General features: G+C 37.2%; 1 pseudogene; it reads right to left on the reverse strand.

Annotated features, from left to right (window-relative positions):
• Positions 1 to 220: 220 nt before the first annotated feature.
• Positions 221 to 5,684, reverse strand: LOC139738528 (uncharacterized; annotated as a pseudogene).
• Positions 5,685 to 6,068: the final 384 nt, after the last annotated feature.

Below are 6,068 nucleotides of genomic sequence, written 5' to 3' on the forward strand. Positions count from 1 at the left end.
CTCTACATGTAGCCTGTTGTCATTGTTCAGACCATTTTCAAACAAAGAATTCTTGGATTGTTATTATGTAACAGTTTTTTGAATAGCCTGTACTAAGGTATGAATATCATATAATAATGTTTTTGTGATGTTTTTATCATTTAGATTACTTGTACATTATGAATTTCTTTCAAGTAACAGTATGATCTTCTTACCAGTTTCTATGTTAAATGATGAAAGTGGCACAAACAGGATTTTGCATCATCACACATAACATAGTATAACTATAACCATGTATAAAGATCATCTGGACAAATTATTTTGCGCTAACTTTTTAAAGGAATTTGATTGGTCCGCATTTTTTGTCGCCTTGCGACAAAAAAGGTCACTTGCCTCTGTAACACTTTTGACGCCTCATATCCCATTGACTTTGTACACAAAATGTCGCTGAGCTTTGTTGTGCCTTGTCTGAACAAGGCTTTAAAGGTAGTAGCCCACATTTGTCAAAACAAGCAGTATAGTTGGCATGGAGTTTGGATATGATTACAGTAAACATGTACAAAATAGCATTTCAATCTGCCTCTTACTTTGGTAAAAACATATGAAAATGTAACATGATGCTTCTTCAGATTACCTCTTGTTCAACAGTAACTCAAGAGTGCGAAGTGGCGGAGCTCAAGATCCAATCCAGGGACGACTCATAAAACAGCACGTTTGTCTTTCTTAATCGATATAAAATAGGAGGAATTAGATTTCTGACTTACATCACTTCTAGACTTCTTTAGAAATACGTTCAGGCACTTGAAATTGTCATTCGAAGGTGTCTTCGATGGGAAAAACAGTGATGTCGCATCGTCGATTTGACAATTCGCAGAAAACTGCGCAGCACTACTATGAGCATACTATGAGGCGCCGTTTGTAAAACAATTATATAGATAAATTATATGTTATATAATCATATGAGCTCCGCGTTCAACAGTAATTTTGCACCATTCGTAAAAGCATCGGGACGACATGTTTAGAAATTGATTCTAAAACCCTGGTTCTCTCTCTCTAGAATTGAATAAATATATCATTGACAAAAGGCGACAGATGAATTATGATACTTTTAACTTGTCTTTCAAAGTCATAAAGGACCTATTTCATCCCGCTTCGAGTTTTGTGGGTTTGCAAATATGGGCTACTACCTTTAACATTTCCTAGGACTCTATGATGAAAAATTAGAAATGTAAGCCCTAAGGGAAATGGTACTGGATGGGGTTGTGGTATTGCAGTTGGGTTTTCCACCATCCATCTTATAAATGACTTTCTGCAGAAAGTCGTAAGTGTTGGCTGCCTCCCAAGGATAATCTACCCAAAGAACGAAGATGGCCTTGAAACTAAGGTCCACTCCTTGGATGAGGGACATTGCCTCCAATGCAACACCATCACAAATGACAAACACTTGCTCCGGCTTGAGGATGTCTCCAAGGGCGAGCACAAATGGTTGCTTCTGCTTGCAGTTTTCGAGGTAGTCTGGAAGGTTTGTTCCTACCTGAAGAAAGAGAAAATTATGGTGCTCTATCACTTTTCAGATCACATTATTACAATTACGAATTCTTATGACATGAAGAAACAGTGGAGAGTATTTGACAAATGCAATATGAAATGTTATTTATTTTTCTTTTCGTTTTGTACATGTCATCTCAAGACATGTGTAAATCAATGTTGTTAAGATAATTTGAAGGTATTAAAAGAAAACAAATTTCCATTCATTTGTGTGTTGGCAATGAGGCATGGGACAAAGTATAGTAAAATCTCGATTAGAGGCGCATAATTGCTCTTTTTAAAGAGTTCCATAAAAACAAAGTGGGGGTAAATATTAATAATATCTGTCTTGGGAAAAACAGCGCAATATATCTTCAAAGTATATGAAGAGTTTGTTCGTAAAATGGGTTAGATCCACTTTTGTGACTTCAGAGAAAAACGCATTTGTTAGCCAGATTTTGTACAGGCTTCTATGGAAAAGTGAAATTAGGAAGTGCATTTCTTCATAAGTGCTCTGAAAATTTAGCTTAATACTTTTGTTCAAAAGACAGGCACAGTTGAACAATGTTCTTATATCAATAACTCAATTTTCCTAAAAATTGGATCTAACCCCTTTTGCAAACTAATGGGGTGTTGCAAGAAGGTTGCAATCAATTGCAAATAATTGCTAATTTTGAAACAACCATGCTGATTGGCTCAGGGTCTGCCCTTTTAAGAAGACATGCATGCAGCAATGATTTTGATTGGCCAGTAACAATCAGTTGCAACTTGCAATCGATTGCAACTTTCTTGCAACACCCCATAAGTCTTCATATATAAATGAATTAGTATCAATAATCCCAGAAATATAAAGAGTGCAATCCTTCAAGTCAGTTCGCACCTCTGTTTGAGATTTTACAGTAGGGACATTTCCAACAACACAGCAAAAAATGCATATTTTGTCATCTTTTTTATTTCATGATTATGTCATGAAAAAGAACATGATATATGCTAGCTAAAGCAAACTGAAAATGAACCACAGAGAATAAACTGGTTAAGTGAAATAATTGATGCTCATCAGTAAATGAATAATAAGGACAATTTAAAGGTATTAGGAATACATGTACTTGCGGTATAAAATAAATTTCACAGAACCTTAATAATTTAATGCATGATACATATTAGATGTGCTGGAAATAGTAGAACATTCCTCATATAACAATGATCCAAAAAATCATTTTGATATAGAACTAACACAGATATGCATATATGGGACAGTGTTAATCTGACTTTTTGACGTTGGGTGATGTCAAAAAGTATCAAGCATGTTTTAACCTATGATTCTAAAAATATTCAGTACATAGCTTGTGTTGAAATGTTTCCATACTACAGTGCAAATGTGAAGTACTTTTGGCTGAAAATCAATCGTAGGCCTATTAAACTTAAGCAAAATTTTCCACCACTGACCAGTACTCCATGTTACCTTTAAAATTGAAAAATTAACACGCTTAGACTATGTCCGAGGCTGAGTGATTCGCATTTCATTAAATTGATTTTCTTACTGGGCCGATGTCGATAAAGGCTTTGGACGCCTCTGCCCTGCTGCATCTCATGCTGCGCTTCCCCACCTTCTTCATTCCTGGATTCACGATGTGTGGAAGTGCAAGAAGTGCCATGGTCTCCACTTCTGCTGCAGGACACGCACTGGCAGGAGATGCTGTACAATTAGGAAGAAAACAAATTGAATAAGATTAGATATTATATAATATAGAATTCCCCAAACCACATTAGGTGAATGACAACTTAAGAATCATCCCATGCCCCGTTTTATTTCACCAAGACCAATGGCCGAGGTGAAATAAAACGGAACATGGGATGATTCTGAATTCGGAGTGACCATAGTTTGGCATAGGGAATGACAAATGGTTTGCTAATTATCATAGTATGGAAATAAAGTACTTTATAAAATGATTTCATGATCCTACACAAAATTTTGATTTGGAAGAAAATGAACTGGAATTAATTTCGAGTAGATGGACCATTGCCATATTACCAACAACTTCATGGTTTGGCATGATGACCTATCATTTCAAATTACAATTAGCTCATTTCTTTTCAAGACCCCCAATGATGTTTTACAAATAAGCAACATTACCATTGAAATCTATATTATAGTTAGAATATGCTAAATTAATATTCTCTAATTGACCTTTCTCTTTGTTCCTCCTGGAAATCTCTCTTTCCCCATTCCAAATATCATTTCTCTTTTTGCATCATTCCAACTTCAATGTTGTAATTCAATTAAAATGTGTTGGTTTTTAAAAAAAATATTCTTACGGAGATGGGGAACAGTCAAAGCTTCCTGCCATGTCGGGTTATTGAGGTCTGCATACTTCAGTACCAGGGGAGCTATTTTTGGCCACTCTGAGAACAGCTTATCTGCAACCTCTGGATAAAGAATCCTGAAGTCCTGCTGAATCTGGAATAAATGAAAAAAATGTTACTAGTATAAATCTATTTTCAATTTGAAAGGGAAAAAGCAATATGGGTAATTCCACAGAAAAGTGGACACTTTACCAAAACTTTAATCTTTGAATAGGCTAAATGTAACATATACATGTATCATTTCAAAGAGGAGCTTCTGGTTTCTAGGGAAAAACTATAAAAAAAAATCGGCCTCCATCTCTTGCAGTTGCACGAGGGTGATCTTGCTAAAGTTAATGTTCACATGTACTACATGTCGATGGGCAATATCAGGTGCAAACAGCTTAAAGAGATAGGTCAGTAGTGGGGCAGAACGCCCCATACATATCCCACATTTGCATATTATAAAAAAACATCAAAACAATTAAAAAGTCTAGTCAGTGGATCTGGTGGATCTATAACCACCTGGAAGTGGTATGCATGGTTAGAAGAGATTCGTAAAAAATGCTATTTAGTGGTTGTTAGGGCAAGTTAAAATGAAAAAAAAAAATTGAATGTCATGTACAACCTTATGCCATGGTCACTACTCACACCTTTGTGAAAAGTCACCACGTATGAGCCAAGTATTAGAGACAAATCACATGAATTAAAGAAACCAAAACAAATTACAAGGCATTTAAGAGAGCCTTTTTTTTTAATGCCCCGTAATTCCTTTTGATGTCCTCAATTTGATGAGGATGGATTTTAATAGCTGAGAGATACGAAGTTTGGACATAGCTCACAGATACAGTACGGGCCGATTATACACAAACACACACACACACACACACACGTGCACACGGGCGGGCACACACACAGAGTACAGTACAATGCAAGGTCCACAAACACAGATACATCGGCCTATTAATAATCTCCTGCTAATGTTTGGTCTAGCCTAGGCTAGGCTAGGCTTAAGTTAAGCCTAGATTATTACTACGTACTAGCGGCTATAGCCCGCTTTTAATAGTCTGGATTAAGTTGGGCTTAGGCCGTAGCCTAGCCTGGGTTAGCCCGAGACTCCGACTCCGAGTCTGAGTGATAGTAGGCCTACCATACTAGTACCAATACATGAATAATGGAGTTTAATTGGCGCTAGACGGCAGCCCGCTAGTGCATGCAGTTTCGCACCGATTCAATAACGTTTAGACCTCACATTCACACAAAAGGTACAGTGGGTCCTAAAGCTACGCACCATACAAATAACATACCTACACGCGCAATGCGACGCGTTCAAATCAGGGTAAAATACACACGCGATACACACACACAGTAAATTTCAATATCAAGATTTGCATGACTCAAATGCATAGGCATTCCGCGTAGCTTTAGCCTTAGGACCCTTCATTTTTCAAAACAAAATTTGACACCGGCATTAATATTGACCTGAAAATAAGCGTTATTAACATTCAACCCTCGTAAATTTTCTCTATCAACTTTGGAATTTAATGTAGAATCAAGACATAAAAATGAAATTGCACAAGCCAATGATTTCCGTGATTTTTTTAGCTGCTGAAAACAAAGTGCGTAGCTTTCGGTCCTCCCATCAATTCATACAGTCAGTGTCACACTCATGACATGTCATGCCATCATTCACGGTCACTTCCGACCACATGCAGGTGCAAAACTGCACTAACTGTTACACGGTAGACCTAATGCAGTTTCAACTTACCCTTGAAAATGTCTATCAACTCCTCCATCCCCCATTCCAGCAGTCTTTGCCTCACGAAATCATCCATCGCCGAACGAAAAATAAAACGGCTTATTCTAGCCCTGCAGGCCCAGCTAGCTAGCAGCGCACATCTCACACAGCTAGCGATCAACATAACTTTTACTCGAACCATCGCGCGGATCGGCCAATAAGCGACCGCGCTTGTTCCCAGTACGTAAGCGCATCAAAGGAAACCCGTCAAACGTAACTATTGCACTTAGTTATTCATCGATGACAGATATTATAGTAAAAGGGAGCAGAGTAACTGATAATTGACTGATTTTCAAGTCAATTTTACTTGACTGGGAAATCTAGTTAATTATTTGACTAGACTGTTTTTAGAGTGTGGATTTTAAGTACTTTGCAGTCTAAAAGTTATATATCTTTTGACATCATTATAAAGAGCATCTTC

Source organism: Diadema antillarum, unplaced genomic scaffold, assembly GCF_040938485.1.
Source record: "Diadema antillarum isolate AM-2024a unplaced genomic scaffold, OU_Dant_1.0 seq00000752_RagTag, whole genome shotgun sequence".
NCBI lineage: Eukaryota > Metazoa > Echinodermata > Echinoidea > Diadematoida > Diadematidae > Diadema > Diadema antillarum.